This window comes from Gorilla gorilla, chromosome 9 (assembly GCF_029281585.2).
Source record: "Gorilla gorilla gorilla isolate KB3781 chromosome 9, NHGRI_mGorGor1-v2.1_pri, whole genome shotgun sequence".
Lineage (NCBI taxonomy): Eukaryota > Metazoa > Chordata > Mammalia > Primates > Hominidae > Gorilla > Gorilla gorilla.
In genome coordinates, this window is record NC_073233.2 from 63,373,276 (window position 1) to 63,399,004 (window position 25,729).

Genomic DNA, 25,729 nt, shown 5'->3' on the forward strand with positions numbered 1-25,729 from the left:
AAAACAGAGGCTGAAATATGATGAATTATGTCCAGCATAAGAAGTTGGAAAATGACTGGTAGACTGTACAAAAATAAAGAATAGGAAAAAATAATATAACATGCGAACGATTGAACAAAATGGAAAAGAAACATTTAATGTTGCTTTTCAATATCAAATGTGGACAAATTTGGAAGTTTATTACATGTGCATAACTTCTTACTTAATATTCTAAAATCAGAAAAACCTTTATCTGAATCCTAATTTTTCTCCTTTATATTGGTAGAGAAACTTAACCAATTCAAGCATACTTATGAAATTCATGGATTTATCAGAGGGTGAACATTCATGTATTTTTCTGTGGAAATAAACACATATGACAATGAATTGCTACTCCAGATTCTATTAGAATATTACATAATATATAGTTTATAGAAAGCAGAATTTTTTAAAATTTGTAAAATTCTGAATTGGTGTAAACATCCAAAACACATGTACATTGTAAAGGAAATTAGTGGATTTTATTTGGGCTGACAACTAAGATAAACAAAATATCTATTCAGATTCATATTAAAAAGCACATAGTGTTAAGAATAAAAAATAGACATTAAAGATACTCTAGAAATTGAAATAATATTTTTTAAAAGTCACTAAATAGAAAATTTTAACTAAAATGGAAAATTTACAATATGAAATTAAAATATCTAATTCAATAATTAAAATAATTTTTGAAAGTTTCTTCATTCTCTTAGACTAAAACTAATTAGATCCTTATTATAAAACACTAGGCCCAAGAAATTCTATAGAAAGTTTTAGCAAACATTCAAGGAAGTGATAATTCCAATCCTGTACAAACTCCTTCAGAAAATAAGGAAGAAATAGGCCATTTATTTTATAAAAGTAGTGTACACTTAACATCATAATCGAGCTAGAAAGGGGATTAGAACCCAATTTCATGCATGGGTATGAATGTGAGTCTTAACCAAAATATTAGTAAGGTGAATCCAGCAATATATGAAAAACCCTAACGCTTCACATCTGATAAGTTTACTAAGAGCACAAGGTCTTTTTCTACATTGTATATCCACTCATACATTAAAGGAGAAAAAACTATGTAATCCCCTCAAAAGATTTTATTAAAAATATGATAGAAATTCTTAACTAATGCTTACAAGAAAATTTCTTACATGTGGTATACGTTGTATAAAACAAATAAATGAGCATAGTATTTAATTTTGAGAGGTTGAAACTATTCTACTCAACAGAAACACATTAAGAATGTCTATTATCTTTGTTCTATTTATCATTGGACTGGAGGTCCTAGCAAGTACACTATAACAAGCAGAAGAAATAAAAGCTTCAAGAATAGAAAAAAATATATAAAAATAGTATTCAAAAATTATGTGCGTATTTATGTAGAAAAAGCATCTGGATATATAATGAATATAAGGGATTATTCACTGTATTCAGAAATATGACCTATAACAAAAGCCAAATTCATTTCCAAATACAAGCAGCAACAGAAAAATAAAACTTTAAGTAAACACAACTTATCATAGAAAACACATAAGGTACCTATTAACAAATTTTATAAATCATAAACAAAATTATACACTTTTTAGAAGACATTATAGAAAATTTTGCACAATACGAAGATGTTCGTTGTACCTTATTCTTAGGGAGATACTGCATAGAGGGCATTTCCTTCCAAACTGGTTTATAGAGTCCATGCAATCACAGTTAATGTATTTCTTTTTTGTTGTTGTTTTTTTAAATTATACTTTAAGTTTTAGGGTACATATGCACAACGTGCAGGCTAGTTGCATATGTATACATGTGCCATGTTGGTGTGCTGCACCCATTAACTCGTCATTTAACATTATGTATATCTCCTAATGTTATCCTTCCCCCCTCCCCCCAACCCACAACAGGCCCTGGTGTGTGATGTTCCCCTTCCTGTGTCCATGTGTTCTCATTGTTCAGTTCCCACCTATGAGTGAGAACATGCAGTGTTTGGTTTTTGGTCCTTGTGATAGTTTGCTGAGAATGATGATTTCCAGCTTCATCCATGTCCCTACAAAGGACATGAACTCATCATTTTTTATGGCTGCATAGTATTCCATGGTGTATATGTGCCACATTTTCTTAATCCAGTCTATCATTATTGGACATTTGGGTTGGTTCCAAGTCTTTGCTATTGTGAATAGTGCCTCAATAAACATACGTGTGCATGTGTCTTTATAGCAGCATGATTTATAGTCCTTTGGGTATATACCCAGTAATGGGATGGCTGGGTCAAATGGTATTTCTAGTTCTAGATCCCTGAGGAATCGCCACACTGACTTCCACAATGGTTGAACTCGTTTACAGTCCCACCAACAGTGTAAAAGTGCTCCTATTTCTCCCCATCCTCTCCAGCACCTGTTGTTTCCTGACTTTTTAATGATCGCCATTCTAACTGGTGTGAGATGGTATCTCATTGTGGTTTTGATTTGCATTTCTCTGATGGCCAGTGATGATGAGCATTTTTTCATGTTTCTTTTGGCTGCATAAATGTCTTCTTTTGAGAAGTGTTTGTTCATATCCTTCACCCACTTGTTGATGGGGTTGTTTGTTTTTTTCTTGTAAATTTGTTTGAGTTCATTGTAGATTCTGGATATTAGCCCTTTGTCAGATGAGTAGATTGCAAAAATTTTCTCCCATTCTGTAGGTTGCCTGTTCACTCTGATGGTAGTTTCTTTTGCTGTGCAGAAGCTCTTTAGTTTAATTAGATCCCATTTGTCAATTTTGGCTTTTGTTGCCATTGCTTTTGATGTTTTAGACACGAAGTCCTTCTAATGGAGCTCACTGAGCATATTCTAAAATATATGAGATATATTAAAGGACATTAAAGCCATGATACTCCCAAACAGTAAAAATGGTGGGGGGGGCGGGAATTGGATGCAATAAATTTGAGGAATTTCAGGGCTGATTAAGGAAAAATATGTGAGCATGAATAGATGGTAGCATGCAATGAGCTTTATTGGAAGCTCAGACAGATTTGTAAGTGAGGAAAATTCCCTCACAGCATGAGACCATCCATCAGCACTGCCTAGAATGGGAGGAAAGCAAGGGAACTGCAAGGGGAGAGGATAAGAGAAGAGGCGTACAGGCATAAGTAATATCAATCAGCAGCAAGGTGAGGAGTCTGTGGGTCTGAGAGCTCCGGGGGCAAGTAGTGACTTGAGGTCTCATAACCACAAGGTTCACCTTTTTCATGGCTAGCTGATGTTGGGTGCAGTTTCATAAAGTATGCAAAGCAGGCTAGCTCTAAATGAGTAAAAATCTGCTTTTATGGCCTATGTTTACTACCATTGGATATATAAAAAGTTGAGTTATGGTGCTGGTGGACTTCTGAGCTAATGGTTCTCACTCTGCTCTGAAGAAGTTAACAACAAAGAAGAAAAATACAGATGCTATCTTTGGCTCATTTATGCAACATTGGCCTTTGCAGATAACACCATTTATTATATATATATGCATTAAACAGTGTCATATTGCTTCACAGGGAGTGAAATAATAATGCAGTGTAAAATGCATATTAAAATCCCAGTGAAATAAGATTTTGCCATCCCCAATACTGCAAAATTTAAAGTTATAAATGCCCATGTTTTAGCAAGGATGTTAAATTATGAGAACTCTCAAGCACTGCTTGTGAATGTCAATTTTTACAATCTGTGGGATAGGGAGTGAGTATTAAGTTGAATGTATTCATTCTCTGTAACTCAGCAATTCAAGTATCATTTACGCTCATCATGGATATTGTTACACGTTTCTACCTAGAGCCAATTCTAAGAATGTTCACAACAGCTTTGTCTGAATTAGCAGATAAAAACAAAACAAGACAAATCATTTGTTCAAGAATAGAGGAATAGATAAATAAATTGCAGGTTATGCATAGCACAAAACACTAAAGAAAAAAATGAACTAAATGTTTTTATCCTAATATGAATCTCCAAAAATATAATTTTGAGAGAAGAAAGCTATTTACAGAAGATTCAAGTTCAAAAGCAGGCAAAATTAGATAATATATTGTTTTAGAACTATATCTATATCTACATATTAATAGGATATATTCGTATTTTATGTATCAATATTTATATATTTACATTAATACTACTGATATAAAAATAAACAAGATATTTATAAATATGTAATTCAATGAGTAGTTACTTCTGAATGGGAGGAAGGGCATAGTTTGGGGAAGGAACCTTAATTCATTTAAAAAGAACACATAACATTCTATTTTATGAGGTTGGTGGTATAATATAATTCATTTTATATGAGTCTTTAAGCTGCAGCCATATATATAATATCTGTTTTATTTTATATATGTTATAATTAAAATTATAAAACTCAATTTTGTGTTGAAAAACAAATATTATACTTAAAAAAAGAAATAGTGAATTAGAAAATATGCTGGAAAATTCTCCAGACACCAGTGCAAAATGTTAAAAGCTAAAGATACTGTTTAAAATATGTAGATTATATGGAAGAATCGCATGTACATACAAGTGGAATTCCAGAAGTTATGAAACAGTTATCAAATGAGTAATTTTAGGAAATCACTTTTTAAGGAAAACATAATAATTCAGATAATTATGCATCGATCACTGGTATACATTGATTATCCAATGATTGCTAATTGACATAGGTGAAAACAAAATTATTTATAATACACTATAGTTAAACGTATAACATTTTAGGTTTGAAATGTATAAACTTTCCCTTCGTAGTTGTGCTGAGATGTGACCCTTATTATTGTTCTAGTAGCCACATACTGAGAATAAATCTGAAGAAAATTAGCATTATTTTGCAAGAAAATAGCTTCAGGTGAGGTTACCGTAGATCTCCATCCAGACAATAAACAGCTATCCTTTTCTGTAAATGAGGAAGTGACTGATTGTATTTGCCCAGAGCCAGAATTGATTTTTTGAGACTCTCAGAGTCAACACCCAATGTCACTACCTCAATTACAGAGTCTTATTTTTAGAGCCCATTTGTTGACATAACAAACTGTAGAATTATGGCTCAGATTCAGACATCAACAAAATAGGACTTTTCAGCGCTGGCTCCCATTCAGAAATAGCAACTGGACTTCTATCCAAGCATAATAACCTTCACAAGAGCAAAGAAAACCAGGTGAGAGATTGCAGCAATTGGGCATAGCACAGAAATAATGAAACATGCATTGAAGAGGGCATGAAAGAGAATTTTATATTACCTGTGTCACTCCTTTCCCAACCCTAGGCAGCACGGCTTCGAGAGAGATACCCTCTGCTTGGAGGGAAGAGAAGTAAGTGAGCACCAAACTTTTCCTTAGACAATACCAGGTCTGCTCCAGTAAAATTCAGCATTGTTCAGGTCCACATGGCCCCAGACTTCAGGCTAACACCTATGGACGGGGCCCAGGCTTGATGATGTGCCTGACTGCATCCCACAGCCCCAAGCTCCAGGCCAGCACAGCAGATTCAGTTTCAAGGTTTACCTCAGGACAAGGTTGGCCCCAGTGGCTGCAGGCTCCAAACAGTCCACACTACTCAGCTGACCCTTACAACCACAGGTTTCAGCCCCATTCCAATGCCAAGTCAGTTCTCATGGCCTCAATCACCAGTCCAGCACCTGCAAACTCTGGCTCTCGGCCTGCTCAGTATGAAATTGGTCCCTGCAACCCTATTCTCTAGGCCAACCTCTGTGGCCTTAAGCTCCAGCAGACACAGCAACCAGGCCTGTTGTAGCAGACACAGAGACCTAGCCCAATCCAGAAGACCCCAATGCTTGGCCAGCTCCCAAGAACATACACCCCGAAAACCACCTGTGGACCCAGGTTGCTGGTTTACCCTGATGGCCTTTGGACTCAGACTGGCTACTGCATCTTTAGGACCTAGACCCACCCTCATGGATCTAGTCTCCACCATGAGACTCCCATACCCTGCCTCCAGGCTGACTCCATGACACAGGCTTTATGCCAACCACTGTGGCTCTAGGTACCATGCCATCATGATTCCAGTCTTCAGAAATATACCACAGACACAGGCTCCATGCCTTCCCAGCAGGAGGTCAGCCCCAGGCTCTCGGCTTGTCCTAGTGCCCCCCAGGCCAGGTCTGTTCTAGCAGACCTAGGCACTAGGACTACCCACTAGACAGTAGAACGTGGATGGTCCCCACCAACCAAGGCTCCAGGATGACTCATTCAGACCCAGGCTCTAAGCCAGCTCCCTGGCTGCAAAACATAAGCCCACCTCTGTAGACCTCAGATCCAGGCCCACTCCAATATCAGGCCCATACCCATGGATTTCAGGATCCAGGCTCAGCCCAGTGGACCAAGGTTCCAGGCTTAGGTGCTGGAATTAGCACTTCAATGGCTCCTGCAGATGCAAGTTAAACACCAGGTCAGCTCCTGTGGAATCTCCCTGGTCAGACTCCAGGTCAACAGGTCCTGGAGTCCAGTCTGGAGTGGATCCAGACTCCAGGCCAATGCCATGGACCCAGTTGCCAGATCTGTTGACTGCTGACTCAAGAACCAGAAGTCTACCTGAGGAATCCAGCAGCAAGTCCACCTGCAGGACATGCAAAACAGCCTAGTCAGAATCTCTGAATAGGTTGACTGGTCAAGCCTTTCTCAGACAAAGCCACTCTTCAAAGATTGAAATAAATCTCTACTTCCTCAAATGCACAAACAACAATGCATGGTCCCAAGTATCAAGAACAACAAGGGAAATGTGACATTACAACAAATAAACAAATAGATAAATAAAAAACAAATAAAAATGCTAGTAGCTAACTCTAAAATAATGGAGATGTCTGAACTGCCTGAGAAATAATTTGATATAATTTTAACAAGATCGGTGAACTTCCAGAAAATACTGAGAAATAATTCAACAAAATCAAGAAAACAATACATGACCAAACAAGAAATTTAACAGATTGAATTTGAAAAAAAGAACAAACAGAAATTATGGAGCTGAAAAATAAAATGAACAAAAGAAAAAATGCAAAAGAAAAATATTAACAGAAGGATTTATCAGAGAGAATCTGTGAACTTGAAGGCAGGTTATTTGAAAATATACAGTCAGTTAAAAATAAAGGGAAAAATGGAAAGGAATGGAAAAAGCTTACAGGACATATGGGACATCATCAAAAAAGCAAATTTGCAACTTATAGGAGTTGGAGGGAAAGAGAGAGAAAGACATAAAACTCATTTAAAAAATAATAGCAGAAAATATTCCAAATGTAGGGAAAGCTATAAATATTCAAGTACAGTAAAGTGAAAAGTCTCCAATTAGATGCAATCCAAACAAGATGATGCAAAGATATAACTAATATGTCCAAAATCATAGACAGAAAATCTCATATTAGAAAGAATATAGTAAGACCAGCAACAAATTTCTCAGCAGAAACCTCACAGGTCTGGAGATAGTGGGATGATAGATTTAAGTGCTAAAGGAAACACACAGACACACAGACACACAGACACACAGACACAGACACACACACACACACACACACACACACACCCCAAACTACCAACCCAGAATAACTTACCCAACAAAGCTATCCTTCAGAAACGAAGGAGAGAGAAGCTGAGGGACTTCACCATGACCAGATTAGTTTACAACAAATGCTAAAGAGAGTTCTTCAAACTGAAAGAAAAAAGCACTAACTAGTACCATGAAAACATATGAAAATATAAAACTCACTATTTAAAGTAAGTATATAGCCAAATTTGGAATACACCTGGACTATAATGATGATGTGTAAGTCACTGATATCTTTAGTTAGGTTTAATGACAAAAGTATTAACATAATAGTTATGATAATTTGTTTAGGGACATAAAATAGACAATGACACCAAAAACAAAAAATGTAAAGTGTAAATTGAATAAAAAGACTTACTTCATGTGAGTGATGTTACATTTTTATCAGCTTAAGATAGACTATTATAACTATAAGATGTTTTATGCACACCTCAACATAACCACAGTGCAAAAACCTGTAGTAGATACATAGAAGATGAAAAAGAAAAAATCAAACTGTACAACTAGGGAGAAATCACCTAATCACAAAGGAAGACAATAAGAGAGGAAAAAGGAAACAAGGATCTACAATACAACCAGAAACAATTTTTAAAATGGCAGTAGGTAACTTCTTATCTACCAACAAATACCTCAAATATAAATAGATTAAATTATCCTGTCAAAAGACATGACATAGAGTGGCTGAATGGATGAAAAAGAAAGAAAAACGAAAAAAAAAAACAAGACCCATCTAAAAAAAAAAACCAAGACCCATCTATCTTCTGCCTATAAGAGACACACTTCACTGATAAGGAAACATATACATTTTAAAACATGGGCCCTTTCACTGTTGTGTTGCTTTTTTTTTATTTTTCCCAAGACTCCAATTATGTAAGTATTGAATTATTTTTGTGTTTTTTTATTTTTCCCTAGACTCCAATTATATACATATTGAATCTTCTTTGACTGTTGACATTTCACTTATTTTTTGTCTACCCTTTTCCTTTCTTTTTTATTTTTCATTTTCTTGATTGTTTTCCTAATTATTTTTGGTATACTTTATTAAATTTATATTTGTGTTTAGTCTCCCTTTTCTATTTTGTAACTGTGTCTTGATTTCTCAAATGGACTATTTCTTCAATTTGTTTATTGAGTCTGCCCAACATTTTTTAGGTATAAGCCCTTTTTGTCTATTTATATTTTATTTAAAATGTTTAATTCAAGATATTTTTAATACTTAAAAATGCTTGTTAAATTATATTTAATTTAATCTGAAGTGTTATGGTATAATTTCCTTCTGCCCATTTTTGCATCATTATATTTTCATTGGTTGGAATATTTTGATCTTATTTGCTGACTCCCCTCCCACCCTTGTAGTATATTGCACGGACAGAGACATGTTTGTGTGCTAACTTTGTGTACTATGATGAAGTTTTCAGGTGGCTTAGAAAATTCCCGGTTTTAGATTGTTATATTCTAACATTATAGTGTGTGTGTGTCCCTGTGTGAGTTCCTGTGTATGTAGAAAGATAGGTATATATGTAGTTTGATTGATAGATTTATACATAGATGTCTATATATAGGTAGATAAGTGCAGTCAGCCATACTCAGTCTATGAGTTCCACATCTGTGTATCTAATTAGCTGTAGATAAAAAATATTCAAGAATAAAATTGCCTCTGCACTGAACATGTGTAGATGTTTTTTCTCAGCATTATTTTCTAAACAATACAGTAGAATAACTATTTAGATAGTATTAGGTGTTATAAGTAATCTAGAGATAATTTATAGTATACCCGAAGATATGCATAGGTTATATGCAAATACTATGCTATTTTATATCAGAAACTTGAGCATCTGCAGATTTTGATAACCCTGGAGGTCATGAAATCAATCCCTTATGAATACCGAGGGACAACTGTACATATACACACACATATAGCTGTGTATGTATGTATATCTAAATACATAACAATACACAAAAATATTTATAAAATATTACCTCCAAGATACTTCGTTGTAGTGAGTGTGTGTGTGTGTGTTTTGTTTTAGGAGAATCCTCAATTTACTTGCGTTACTTCTTCTTTCTTAACCATTACAACTCCACAGGGCAATGTCTTTTTTCTACTCTCCTCCTTTTCCCTGGAAATAACTTTTCAAGGTTTTTCACAACAAGTTTTATGCAATAACTCAGCTTTTTTTTCCCCTAGGTAATGCTTTTTTCTATCAGGCCTTGACTCGGTTTTTAATTTCTGTTATGAGAGTAGAACTTTCTTATTGATTTTATCCATTTGATTCCACTAGTAGGATTTCTATTTCCCTTTTCTCTTTTCTAAGCTGTCTCTTCAGACTTCACTCTACCCACATGGAATTATGACATTTTCAAATTCAGTTATTTTCTTCTGAAAAATATTTATCTACCTATAGTCAACTTTCACTTCATAGGGTCATCTGTCTTAAAGTGATGCACAAATGTGTGATTTATTTATTTACTTTCTTTGATCTGAATGGTTTGGGGGAGGATAGATACAAAGAGTAACTTTTAAGTGCTGTTATTAGCTTAAAGCCTTTTTCTATGTCTTTTCTATGGAATTTCTTATTTTCATTTCATTGATATAGATATACACTACCATAAAATGTATTCTGGTAATTGTCCTATGTATACCTTCTGTAATAATTTTGCTGTTGTGATCTGGATCATCCCTGTATTATTTTTAATGGCAAGGTTTTACATTCTTAAATGAAATGTCTTATTGTTTAGTAAAATATTGTTATTAATTTATGCTTTTCTTCTGTCTTCATGGAATTCTATTTGCATATTTTTCAACTTTTGCAGACTTTATAGTTTTTAATATGTTAAAATACAGTCATGTTTTATGACTGCTCATGTGTATGTGAAAACTGTATTCTTATTACTGGTATCACTCTGTCCTCTAGTGGGTATTCTGTTTTTGCCACCTGTAACAGAAAAATTTATTCCCTCAGCTACTATTCAGGAGGTGGATTTTGTACTACTAGACTATATGAAAACAAATTCTACCAATTACAATTGGCTAAGAATGATACAACAATTAGACAAGAATTGACTTGTAATATTGATGAAAAGTAAAATATTTTGTTCTCATTATGTCAAACTAGGATAAAATTTAAAAAAATTTCTTCATGCAAGAAAGAATATTGGACTAAGAGTTATTTGTCAACCTCTTATATAATTTGGTAGGTTTCCTTGGAAAATCATTGAAATATTCAAGTTTTGGTTAACCATTTGTAATATTTTTGAAAACCTTACAAACACATTTGGAAATTCTTTGAGAATTAAATGGTGTAAAAGTTTGATTTGTAAACATATAGTTTTTCAAAATGTAAAGGAAAATGCAAAATGCAAACAGTATGTGATATATAGGTGTACTTAATGCACGTTGTTCACATGTACCCTAAAACTTAAAGTATAATAATAATAAAATTTAAAAAAATGTGTATGCGGTTTATGCATAATATATATATATGTTTCTGTATTGCTTGATTCTTCTCTGTATGTATATATGTCCGTCCTGTATCAGCTAGCTATCTATCTACCTATCCATCATCCATCACCCATCTGTATTTAAATTAGTGCTTCCCTTAAGCCTTCTGTTTCAAACATCAGGCATAAAGAGGATTTTGTTGCTCAGAGGCAATAGCTCTGCATTTATTTCTCCCCAAGTCCCTGGTAAGCACTAATTTTTTTGTCTCTGTAATTTGATGTTTCTAGGTACCTCTTATACATAGTATCTTACAATATTTGCCTTTTGTGTCTGGCTTATTTCACTTAGCTTAATGTTTTCATGGTTCATCCATGTTGAATTATCTCTCCGTGGACACTTGGGTTGTTTCTACTTTGAGCTACTGTGAATAATACTGTGAAGAACATTGGTACACAAATATATGTTTGAATCTCTGCTCTCAATTATTTGGGTATCTATTGGAAGTGGAATTGCTGGGTCATGTGTATTTTCACGTCTAATTATTGGAGGAACTACCATAGGTTTTTGTAGAGCAGCTTCACCATTTTACATTCTCACCAGTAATATTCAAGGAGTCCAATTCATTCCATCTCCCCTGAAACCTGTTATTTTCCACCTTTTCCTTCTTTTTCTTTGTTTGTTTTTTCTTTTTCATAATTGCCATCCTAAAGGGTGTGAGGTGGTAGCTGTTTTGTTTATTTATTTGTGTGTGTGTGTGTGTGTGTGTTATTATTGTCATAAGACCAAACACATGAGCTCAACGTTCAACAGAATTTTAATTTTATGCAGTATGTTTTTAAAAAAAAACTATAAGCACAATGTTGTACAGCAGAACTCTAGAACTCTAGAATCTGTTCGTTTTAAATAAAGGAGCTGCTGTTCATTGTGGTTTTGGTTTGCATATCCCTAATTAGTAGTGCTGGACATATTTCCACATGCTTATTAGCATGTGTGTAGCTTCTTTGAAGACATGTGTATTCAAGTTCTTTGCCTGTTTTTGAATTGGGCTGTTTTTGTTTTGTAGACTTATAGGAGTTTTTAAAGTATATATTCTGTACATTAATCACTTAGAAATATGATTTCAAAAGATTTTATCCTATATTTTGGGCTGCCATTTTAGTCTGTTAGGAGTGTTCTTTGAAGTTTTTAGTTTTTAATTTTGATGAAGTCCATTATATATATATGTATGTATGTATATACATATATACACATTATATATACATGTATATAATGTGTATATATACATATATGTACATATACATGTACATATACATGTACATACATATATTGTATACATATATATGTATGTAAATACTTTTGGTGTCATATACAATAAATAATTAACAAAGTCAGTATCATGAAGTTTTTTTTCTAGGTCTTCCCCTGACAAGGTTTGCATCTGTATCCCCACAAAATCTCATGTAACACCCCAGTGTTGGAGGTGGGAACTGGTGGTAGGTGATTGAATTGTGGGGGTGGTTTCTCATGAATGGTTTAGCACCATCCTCTCGGTGCTGTTCTTGTGACATTGAGTGAGTGAGGTCTCATGAGACCTGGTTATCTAAAAGTGTGTAGCACCCCCTGCCACCCCATCTCTTCCTCTTGCTTCAGCCACGTAAGATGTGCCTGCTTCCCCTTCGCCTTTCACCATAATTGTAAGTTTCCTGAGACCTCCTCAGAAGCCAAGAAGATGCCAACATCATGCTTCCCGTACAGCTTGCAGAACCATGAGCCAATTGAACCACTTTTCTTTATATATTACCCAGTCTCAGGTATTTCTTTACAGCAGTGTGAGAACTGACTCATGTATATCCTAAGAGTTGTATAGTTTTGGCTCTTACCTTTAGGTCTTTAATCCATTTTAAGTTAATTTTTTGTTCATTGTGTAAGATAAGGGTTCAAATTTCTCTGGCAGGAGGCTAGTTTTCTCAATACCATCTGTTAAAAAGACTGGCCTCTTCCTATTGAATAATCTTGGCACTGATGTGTAATACATTTGACCATATATATGTATGTTTACTTCTGGGTTGTCTATTCTATTCTATTAGTCTATATAACTTTCTTTATAACAGTACTTTACTGCTTTGATTACTATAGTTCTGTGGTAAGTATGAAATCAGAAAGTGTGAAACCTCAAACTTTGTTTTCCTTTTTCAAGATTGTTTTGGCCTTTTAGGGTCTCATGTAATTCTGTCTAGATTTTAGAATGGATTTTTCTATTAAAAATGTCATTGGGATTTTGATAGAGTTTTCACTGTATTTGTAATTGCTATGGGGAGTATTGGCATCTTAAAATATAAAGCCTTCAAATCTATGAACATGAGATGACTTTTCATTTATTTATATCCTCTTTAATTTCTCTCAGCAACATTTTATGCTTTCCAGTGTATTATTCTTTTGTCTGTTTGGCTAAGTTTATTCCTGAGTATTTCATTGTTTTTGAAGCAAATGCAAATAACTTGTTTTCTTAATTTTTTGGGGTGGGGCTTGATTTTTGCAAGTATAGAAATGCAACAGATTTTTGTACATTTAATTTGTATCCTGCAATTTTTCTGGATTTGTTTACTAGTTCTAGGAGTTATATTTGGGTAAGGGTGTTTGGAATCTTTAGGATTTTCTATATATAAGATATGTCGGCTGGTTATGGCAGCTCACGCCTATAATACCAGCACTTTGGAAGGCTGAGGCGGGTGGATCACCTGAAGTCAGGAGTTCAAGACCAGCCTGGTCAACATGGTGAAGCCCTGTCTCTACTAAAAATACAAAAAGTGAACTGGCCATGGTGATGGGCACCTGTAATCCCAGCTATTCAGAAGGCTGAGGCAGGAGAATCACTTGAACATGGGAGGCAGAGGTTGCATTGAGCCAAGGTTGTGCCATTGCACTCCAGCCTGGGCAACAAGAGTGAAACCCTGTAAAAAATAAAAATAAAAAAAAATGAAAAAAAGTCATCTGCTAAAATTCTGATTTTCTTCTGTCAAATTTGGATGGTTTTAAAAAACTTTTCTTTCCTAATTGCTCTGGCTAGAACCTTTAAAACGATTTTGAATGAAAGTGGTGAAAGAAAACATCCTTGTCTTATTCTTGAACTTTGAGGAAAATCTTTCAGTCTTTCCACCTTTGAGTATTAATTAGCTGTAGGTTTTTCATATATCGCTGGCCTTTAATATACTGAAGATGTTTTCTCTATTCTTGGTTTTTTTAGTGGTTTTATTATGAAAGAGTGTGCACTTTTGTCAAATCGCTTTTCTGCACTAATTGAGAAGATCAGGTATTTTTTCATTTACACTGTTAATGTGGTGTATTATACTGATTAATTTTAATGTGGTAAGTTGTACTATACTTACATTCCAGGAGTAAATTCCACTTGCCATGTGTTTAATTTTAATGTCTTTTTACATGCTGTTGAATACAGTTTGTAGTATTCTCTTGAAGAATTTTCGCATCTCTATTTGTAATGAAATTCACAATGAATTTCGAGAATCACCAAACTACATATCTAATAAATTAAAAAATAATGCATATCACATTTACTTAAAGAAAAGTTGAACAGGTATTTATATAAGTTGAATAACCATTTGCTACCTAAAATGAAGCTCACAGTGCAATGTTATATAAAAAGGATAATACAAAATATAGCTATGATATTTATTATATAAGCTTTGTATCAGATACACACTAATACATACATACACACATGGGAGTAAGAAAACTGGAAATAAAGAAACAATTGAGAGTATTTATCTCTGGATTGTTGCCCAATGGCTGTTTTTTTTTCTTTTGTACATTTTTGTATTTTCAGGTATTTTAAATTAAAATATATTGTGTGGTTCAACATATTTAAAAGATCATGGGATTAAAGTTTATGATGAAATTATTCACCAGTTATTACAAGAAATTACATGCAACCAGGATATCACATGGGGCATTGTTTTATGTAATTGCTTTATTTGTGGCCTCTTAGGCAATACTTCAATTATATTCTCTAGGGTTAACATCCCTAAGGCCTTTGTGGCATATATATTTGTGACACAGTTTGGTGTCAGGATTCAGTCTTTTGGTATCATTTTTCTCCCTGTTATCACTGAGTTTATTTGAAAAAATCAGGGGAAAAAAAGTCATTTTCTTGAAACATTTATTGAAATATATTACAAACTCCTGCCTGCCACTTTTATTGTGATTTGCTTTTTTTTTTTTTTTTCAGTTCTCCACAGGAACTTTCCTGGAGTCCGTTAATCTTTGCAAAAGAAGCGTCAGTAAATGAATAAGTCAATTTATTCTGTACTTAAGTGAGTTATTCAATTCTTACTTTATATAACTTTAGAAGGAAAAGAGTGTGTTCCAACAATCTTTGCAGGAGGCAAACCCATATGTAAATCTAACTGCCGTTCCGTTAACTAGGAATATTATCTTTCACCATATTGATTATTATTAATTTGCCTGTATTCTTTTTATCACAATATTATTCTTCTTTTTATGGGCACAAACTTTAGTTTTAATAAGTAATAAGAATTGTATGCTGTGTTGTATAATTTGCAATTACATGCATTATTCCTCGGAATAATTCTTAGAAAAACAGTTTTGAGTTCAAAGACAATATTTTATAATTTTACAGTTTCTAAAATGCCTATTACAGTGCTGAGTGCATAGCAAATGCACAATCGGATAGCCATGTTGGGTGTCACTACAAAAGAGGGAAAGCCTGTGCACAGCACCTTGAGCCCTCATTCAGCTCAAAAAGGGTGACACTTCCTGGGGCTAAATGGGAGATTGTGAACTTTGGCTCCAAATCTTTCAGTCAAGAAATAGAGTGTAGGAAGTGGGTTCAAAAGTGCCACACATAGAAAAGATGTTTGGGTAACAATAAGTCGAATATATATTATAAAATACATATCTTTGATGGAAACGATTTTCTTTTCAGGCCCAGTCTGCTCAGAGTTTGTTAGAACATCCTTAGGAAAGAATACAGATATTGGAAAATGCTTGAAAAAGTATGTTCAGTTAGGAAATTTGCACTCAATGAGTTTTGTGTCAAACTAAAACATAAGTTTAGAAAATAACAACAAATGTAGATGATCAAATCACAGGTGTCAAATGAAGTGAATTTAAAGGAGCAATTAAAGAAAGGAACCGCATGGATATGTAAGTTGTACATAAAATACTTTTATATGTAACCCTAACCCTAACCCTAACCTATATAATTCTCTCCATATATAATCATATATATATATACACTGCATGTACTTATGTTTTCTGCAAAATATAAGTGCGTGCAGTATATTCTCTTGGAGGCTAAACATTGTAACAACTCAGTGTAAACTATAGAGTGTTTAATTTCACCTAATGATAAAGCATAGAATTTTTACAGAATGCTGTGTGGAATGGTGTTCTTTTTATGCCTACTGCTATTTTAGCTTTCGGTAAGCAGTCATGACATGGTTCTGGATTAAACTGGCACAAAACAGTAATTGAATTATTTTGAATGAACTCAGAACATTTTTTAAAAATCCAATACCTCATTTTCCCTTCTAACTCTCCTTGTTTTATTCTAATTCAAGATGCTTAGGTCCCATGGGGTTTCACTATAGCTACTTGTTCTGTAGGACTCCAGGTGTGCCTCAGTGCATTGTGAGTTTACGATGTGGTCCTGATTTAATAGGCAAGTCAAGCTTCTTTAGTATTATTATAAACTTTTACCCCAATACATGTATAATATGTGGCTAGATTTATTCACTCATATATACATTCATTTATTCAATCAAGATTGTTGAGAATCTACTATGTCCTAGCCTTCCATATTTGCCCTCATTAATATTATTTTATTGTAGAACAACAATTTGTTGAAATGGCAAAGAAGAAAACATGAGTAAAATATATATTACAGATGTTGCATAATATTGATATTTTTCAGGGTTTATAGTTACTGATAATGACATAACTACTATGACCATGATGAATGAGTCAAGTTGAGATAAAATTATTGGAAAAGATGAAGAAACTAAAAGTATAGGATACCAGAAAGATTATCTGTGTCTCTATTGTAAGCAATTCAATGCAAACAAAACAAAACAAAAATGTCCTAACCAAATAAAAACCATTGTAATTCTTCTGGAAGTGATGTCTCATCTTTGAAGACTTGGAGGAGAACTGAATTTTGACCACCTGAGAATGTTGTGGCAGAAAGTACTTCAGAATAATAAAAATGATCTGGATGTATTATTATTGTTTGCTCCCAAACCAAATCATTCTAAATATCTGATATTATAATATATCAAGGAAAGGAAACAGATTTTTTCATTTTTTCAATAATTATATAAATGTGGCTGATCAAGTGCATCATTCACATTATACAGGAAGGAACTGAAATATGTGGAGATAAATGTGTGATTAAATGTAGGGAGGTCATTGGAAAGGGAAATTCAGAAATAGCTATAGAAACAACTGTTACAAAAATGTAATGATCATTTTACTCCATCATTAATTTCCTTTTTGGAGTTCCAAGTTCTCATCATTTAATAGGTGAAGAAGTGAAAAAATTACCGAAACTCAAAATAAGCATTGTATTGAAATGAAATAAAATGGAAATGCTTATCTTCCTCCAAGATAAGCGTTTTCACTAAACTCTGACTCATGCAAAAGGTAGACTGGCCCTTCTCGTGAAGCCAGTTGCCTCTGAGGCTACTGAACCGGATGGTTTAAAATATACCAGAGCCAACTGCACTTTTGTTCTTCCTCTCTCAGTTCCCATATTTTATTATTACATTGACATACATTTTATATGCACTGTATAATTGTGATATTAGCAAATTCTAGCTTTTGAAACAATGTAATTGTTGAAACTAAGTATATCCATAAGTCTTTTTATAGATAATCACTAAACCTCTCAACATTTCCTCATTTTACTTGGCCTTGTCCAAATATTTCTTCTTGCATCTCTGAATCAACTTCCCTATTTTGTCCCAGGGACCAAGAAAATCAGACTTCTGAAGTCACCTTCATCCTCTTGGGCTTCTCAGAATATCCAGACCTTCAGACGCCCCTGTTCCTGGTGTTCCTGACCATCTACACAGTCACTGTGCTGGGGAATCTAGGCATGATCATAGTCATCAGGATCAGCCCCAAACTCCACACCCCCATGTACTTTTTCCTCAGCCACTTGTCCTTTGTTGATTTCTGTTATTCCACCACAATTACACCAAAACTGCTGGAGAACTTGGTTGTGGAAGATAGAACTATCTCCTTCACAGGATGCATCATGCAGTTCTTCTTTGTCTGCATATTTGTAGTGACAGAAACATTCATGCTGGCAGTGATGGCCTATGACCGATATGTGGCGGTGTGTAACCCTCTTCTCTACACAGTTGCAATGTCCCAGAGGCTTTGCTCCTTGTTGGTGGCTACATCATACTGTTGGGGGACAGTCTGTTCCCTGACACCTACTTTCTACTGGAATTATCCTTCAGAGGAAATAATATCATTAATAACTTTGTCTGTGAGCACGCTGTCATTGTTGCTGTGTCTTGCTCTGACCCCTATGTGAGCCAGGAGATCACTTTAGTTTCTGCCAACATTCAATGAAATAAGCAGCCTGGTGATCATTCTCACTTCCTATGCTTTCATTTTTATCACTGTCATGAAGACGCCTTCCACTGGGGGGCGCAAGAAAGCGTTCTCCACGTGTGCCTCCCACTTGACGGCCATTACCATTTTCCATGGGACTATCCTTTTCCTCTACTGTGTTCCTAACTCAAGTTCGCGGCTCATGGTCAAGGTGGCCTCTGCCTTTTGCACAGTGGTCATTCCCATGCTGAACCCCTTGATCTATAGCCTCAGGAACAAAGATGTAAAAGAGACAGTTAGGAGGTTACTCATTACCAAATTATTATGTCTCATATTATAAAATCTAGAAGTCATACTTATTCCTATTGAAGAATATTGTGCAGAACTGCCCAAAAGTTGTAGAATTGCTAACAATCCAAATCCCTTTTTCAAACAGTAAAGCAGTGCATGTACTTAATGTAACCCCTACTTAACTGGTTATTTGACATCTGTTCAAATTCTAGTAGATTAGCTAACAAGTAACACAGTAATTTTATCTCTAATGATTTAACTTATCATTAAACTCAGAATTTGTCATGTAAAGATTTCTGAGTTAATATACATTACCCTTTTGTTGCTCAGTTAACCTTCTGTTCTTTTTCAGTTGTTGGAGAATGGGCTTGTAGATTTGTTCTGAAAATATATAGCTTACCGTGAAGGAAGATATAGCAAATGCAATACAGTAAACTAAGACATGTTCAGCACTCAGACACTAAGTTTAAAAGTAATATTTATTTAATTCCACATAGGGCACATTGGTATATAATAAATGTGTATAAGGCGTCAGTCTGCCCACAAAGTCCAGAATATTGTTTGGTAAAATTGTATTGGTTAACATAAAATTTTATTTGATCATTATACACAATATATCAAAAAATGAAAATAGCCACATATTTTAGAAATAGACATTTTGAAATCTGAATTTGTCATTCACTACAATCTTGATTTTCATATAAGTTATAAATTTGATCCATAACAGAATACCATAAATGTCAGTGATACATAACATTAGGTAATTATTAATTTTTTGTCAATTGATTTGGCAGTCCTGATAGTATCAGCTGGTGCATCTTGGTTAATATTATCTAGTCTAACGGGTCTAACGGGAACTCATAGACCTACATAACGATTGAGTAGCTCTGCCTCTGTATCTGTGGTCCTCTGAACCATTGGGCTAGCTGGAGTATTTTCTTCCAGTGTTGATGGGTGAGTCACAAGGGGAAACGTACAACAAAAGCTAGTTCAAGCTTCCATTCGCCTCATGTTTTTTAGCATTATTTTAGGCAAAGAGAATCACATTGCTGGGCTCAAAGTTAATGACTGAGGAAGAATATCTGCCTCTTATTGTAGAATTGAAAAGTTACGTGGCAAATAATGTAGATACACAGAGGAATGAAGGATTCTGCCTACTATTTCTATATATCTAAATTGTTGGGAAATTTTAGTTAATGGGAAATTATCCTTCTTATTCCAGATAAATTTTTGTTCTAGTTTGACAAAAGTCTTCTGTAAATTGATGAGACATTTAATCGACTTAACTAAATGACTGTTTTTGTTGATTGTCACTTGCTGTTGATAGTTAATGTTTAAGAGGAAAGACAAAGTCTTGGTAAATTTCCATATATCATGGTTCCTGTATTCCTGACTCTCATGTTCAAATAAAAATGGCAATTTCCTTTATTTTAAAGTTTATTATAAAACTATTTAACCTAATCCATTTATCTGATTGTTTAGCAATACATAAAAATATTTTTTAACAAATCATATTATATAACTATAGTATTGCATAACTTATTTAACTTCTAATTGTTCATCAAACAGAGGACATATACACTTAAGTAAATGTTCTAGTCAAGTACATTAATAGGTTGTGTGTATGTTAACAAAAACATTTTAAGAAAAAAGAAAAATGCATTTAGAGAATGTGAAAACAGTATAAAATGAACTATACTTGGCACATTCTAAAGGTCCTTGGATTTAAAATCCTATTTGAAAAAAAAGATAGATATTAGGTAAATTATAATTTGTAAACTATAATTAGCTTTCTATATTGTAGGAGAAAACAAAACAATAACTTTGAAGAAAACGGGTTTATTACAGTAAGACGGCTGTGAACATTTCTGTCGGAATCTTTGTAAAGGCACATACAGCACTTTTATTTCCTTTTACAAGTACCTAGGAAAGATAGCCGAGTCATATGGTAGGTGTACGTTTAATTTCTTAAGAAGCTTCCAAATGATCTTTAAAGTGGCTGTACCATTTAAAATCCTCCTAGCCGGGTATGATACTTCTGATTGTTCCCCATCTTGGACAAATAACTATATGGTCATTATTTTCAATCTTAGAAATTCTTACAAGTATGTAACGGTATCTTATTGGATTTGTGTTTGCATTCATCTGATAAGTAATTAAGTTGAATATATTTTCATGTGATTATTGGTTATTTGTATTTTTTTTGTAAAGTCTATGTTCAAATACTCTGCCTATTTTTAATTGCAATTCTTTTCTTATTATTGGGGCTTGATAATTATTTATATATTATAGGTACAAATCTTTTTTCTCCTCAAATGTGTGATTTGAAATATTTCTTTGAATATGTGGCTTATCTTTCACCCTCTTTAGAGTGTGTTTTGAAAAACAGATATTCTGGATTTGTGTAATAATGTATATAGAAATGCAAAGTAAGTGAAATATCCAAAAATATTTTTAAAAGAGAATGACTGGAGGAATTGAAGGTTTACTATAAAACAAAAGGAAACAAACCAGTGTGGTTTAGGTATAAAAACAGACAAATTGAGACTATAATAGAATAAATAAAATAGAATCCAGATATAATCCAAGAAACATATAATCAATTGATCTTTGAAAACGTATCTGAAAAAAACTGGATAATTGAATGGGGGAAAATAACCTCATTTCCTACCTCTCTCCAGAGAAAATTAATTCGATATTTATTATCAAATTAATTAACCATAACAGCTGAAACACTAAGGCCTCTGGAATAAAGAACAGGTGATTATCTATATGAAAATCGACAAATGAGACTGTCAATAATTAAAAACTGCCTATCATCAAATTAGATCATTATAAAAAGAAGAGACAATCCATAGATTAGAAGTAATTACCTGTAGACTGGGAGTGTATATTAACAATATATAGAGTTGTCAATTACTAAATATATATATAACAAATAATAAGAAAATTAAATTAAAATAGACTAATGTGCAATTACTTTGTAAAAATATATAGATGGATAATAATCTCACAAAAATATTCCAACAGTATATGTTTTCAAGGGAATGTAAATTAAATATCAGTTTACACACTATGATTGCTTGAAGTTTTAAAAATAATGAATTTTTTAAAAAGGCACAAATACTAGTTTTCAAAAGTTTTCATTCCCTGTGGTCACATGATCTACTAAAATATCACTTTCCAAAACTTTTAGATATATATTTTGAAGTGTTCTCTCTAGCTTTTTTTATGTTCTCTATATCTCTATCTTTGCTGCAAGTTGTATCAGTTCCTCATAGATGTCACAAAATTTATTAAGTTTCTGTAATAGCTTTTTGGCCTTAGAAACACCTTTCATAGTCTGGTGAAGCATATGAGATCTTCTTTAGAAAAACATTTAAAAATAAAATAGATATAAATGTAAATCAAACATATTATATTTATATAAAATTACCAAATATTAAAAATATTAAATTTATGGACTTGTATAATATTTGTGCTTTATTATTCATATTAGATAATATCTACATACATGCACATTAACTACTATAATTTGGAATAAGGATGATCATAGTAATATTTTTAGGTAGGTTATAATATATAAATAATAAAAATATATCTGTGATTTCTATGGTTAGAGTATTGCTAACAGTACTGTGGTTTGTGGTCTACCTTCATAATTAAAAACACACTAAATTTCAGTTAGAGTTAAACAAAAATAATTATGAGTTTTTTCCATATTATTTCATCATAAACTAGCAGATCATTTAAAATACATTGTATAACAGATCTGTAGAACTTATTCACCTTGCATAACTGAAAATGTGTACCCCTTGAACAACAGCTCCCAATTTCCTCCTCCACTAGACCCTGGTAAACACCTTTCTACTCTCTGCTTCTATGAGTTTGGCTCTTTTAGATACTTCATATAAGTAGAATCATAATAATGTAGGACATTTTCTTGACTCTTTCACAGGTCTTGCAACGGGGGTGCCTTGTTTACTCAGCCTGCCCTGCTCAACCCCTTGCTGAGGGGAGCCTGAGAGTGAACCAGTACAGGAACTGGAGTGGGCAAGTGCAGAACCAACTGCTTTGGTGCCAGCAGGAGCAAACTCCATGTGAGCCGCAGGGCAGTGCCTGTGACCCCCAGACCCCAGAGGGTGTGTTAAAATGCTTTCTTAGCCGTGCTTTCTGCAGACAGCCGTGTGTTACCAGCTCAACGGGCCCTTTGCCTCATCACATGAGGAAATTGCCTTCCACCAGTAAGGGCAAAGGGCCAGGGTGACAAACCTTTTAGGTATCCACATCTGGTGCATCCTGAATTTTTGTCTGGTGCCCAGGACGAATGAGGTCATGTGGACGAACTGAAAGATGGTGAATGTGGAGAATTTTATTGAATGATGAAAGCTGCTCTCAGTGGAGAGGGAGGAGCTGGAAAGGGGATGGGAAGGGAAGGTTGCTGTCCCCTGAAGTCAATCCGCCTTTCTGACTTTCTTTTCCAAAGTCAAGTTGCTTCATCCAGCCACTGTCTTTGAAGTCAAAGTCACCTCTCTCTGACATCCAGCCACTTCTTCCTGAGGTTCAGCCACTTTTCTTCTCTGCTAGCTGGGTCTGGGGTCTTACAGGCACAGGATGGGGGTGGGGTGAGCCATACGTAGTTTTGGAAAAGACAACATTCAACTGGTAAAAAGACGTTATGCAGAAAGAACCAATCAGGGGAGAGCAGACACATAGGGATGGAAGTTCTCACTTAGGGCCACGGGTTTCAGGCTGTTTAGCTTGAAGGTGGGGTTTTGCCAAAGACCTGCCCTTGTCTGCCTAGAATTTCTCTGCCTCCTGTCATTATCAAGAACATATTTGTACTTCTGTTGCTCATTTATCTAATTTAGCATAAGGCCCTCTAGGTTAATTTCTGTTACCACATATAGCAGGATTCGCTTCTTTTTAAAGCTGAATAATATTCCACTTTATGTATATACCAGATTTTTTGTGTCCATTCGTCTGTCAATGGGCTTTTAGATTGTTTCCATATTTTGAGTATTGTGAATAATGCTGGAGTGAACACAGTAGTGTAGATATCTCTTCAAGATCTGGATTTCAGTTCTTTTGGTTACATACCCAAAAGTGAGATTGCTGGGTCGTATACTAATTCTAGTTTTAATATTTTAAGGAATGTTGATATGTTTCCCATGGTGGCTGCACCACTTTATATGCCCATCAGCAATGGACAAGCATCCTTTATCTCCACATCCTTGCAACACTAATTATTATTATTATGTTTCATCATAGCCATACTAAAAGGTATGAGGTGATAGCTCATTGTGGTTTTGTCTTGTAATTCCCAGATGACTAGTAATTTCATCGTCTTTTCATGTACATATTGGCCACCTGTATGTCCTTAATGGAGAAATGTCTGTCTAAATCCTATGCCTGTTTTAATTGGCTGTTTCCCTTGTGTTGTTGAATTGTAGGAGTTCCTTATATATTTCACATATTAACTTCTTATAAAACATATGATTTGCAAATATTTTCTTCCATTTCCTAGGTTGCCTTTTCACTCTATTGATTGTTTCTTTTGCTGTGCAACTTTTTAGTTTGATACAGTTCCACTGACCTATTTTCACTTTTATTGTTTGTGTTTTTGTTGCCATGTTCAAGAAATAATGGACAAAACCAATGTCAGGAAGATTTTCCCCTATATTTTCTTCTAGGCATTTTACAGTTAATGACCCTAAATTTAATTTTTTAATCTTTTTTGAGTTGACTTTTGTGTATCATGTCAGAAGAGGATCTGACGTCATTCTTTTGCATGTGGATATCCAGTTTTCCTAACACCATTTGTTGAAGAGACTATCCTTTTTCCCATTATGTATTCTTGGTACATTTGTTAAAGGTTAGATGTCTGTATGTGTGTGGGTTATGTCTGGGCTTTCTATTTTGCCCAATGGTCTATGTGTCTGTTTACATGCTAGTACAATACTATTTTATTTATTGCAATTTTGTAATATATTTTGAAATCAGGAAGAGTGATGCCTCCAGCATTTTTCTCTTTTTTTTCTTGTTTCCTTTAGCTGCTTTGATCTTTTGCATGTTTACAAAAATTTTAGTTTTCTATTCTATTTTGTAAAAATAGAAAAGAAATCTAGATCTATGTGATTTTAATTGGCATTGCATTAAATCGTTACATATATTTGAGTAGAATGAACATTTTAACATTAAGTTTTCTAATCCATGACCATGGGATGTGAAGCATAAAATTAACAGAAATATGGAAATAATAAATGTTAGGACAGAAATAAATGAGATAAGTAATATAAAAAACAATACAATAAATCAATAAAACTCAGGTTTTTAAAAAATATAAACATAATTGGCCAAATAATAGGTGGACCAAGAAAAAAAAGAGAAGACTCAAATATAATCAGAAATGAAAGAGGAAACATTGCACTAACCGACCAATGCATAGAAATTAAGAAGGATCAAAATTGACTACTATAAACAATTGTACGCCTACAAATTGGATGACTTATAAGAGATGAAAAAATTTTTTAGAAATGTACAACCTACAATGGCTGAATCATGAAGAAATAGAAACTCTGAACAGATCAAAGACTAATAACAAGATTGAATCAGTAATCAAAAACCTCCCAACAAAGAAAATGCGGGACAAGATGGTTTCACTTGTGAATTCTACCAAACATATAAAAAGTACAAACACTAGTCCTTCTAAAAACATTCCAACAATTAAAGAAGTGAGAACACTTTGAGACTCATTTTATGGAACTGGCATTATGTTGATAACAAAGACAGACAAAGATAGTACAAGAAAAGGAAACCACAGGCAAATATACTCAATGAA

At 34.0% G+C, this 25,729-nt stretch overlaps 1 pseudogene; it reads left to right on the forward strand.

The window, feature by feature from the left end:
- The first annotated feature begins 5,438 nt into the window (after positions 1-5,438).
- LOC101132610 (olfactory receptor 5D13-like) lies at positions 5,439-23,155 on the forward strand (annotated as a pseudogene).
- Positions 23,156-25,729: the final 2,574 nt, after the last annotated feature.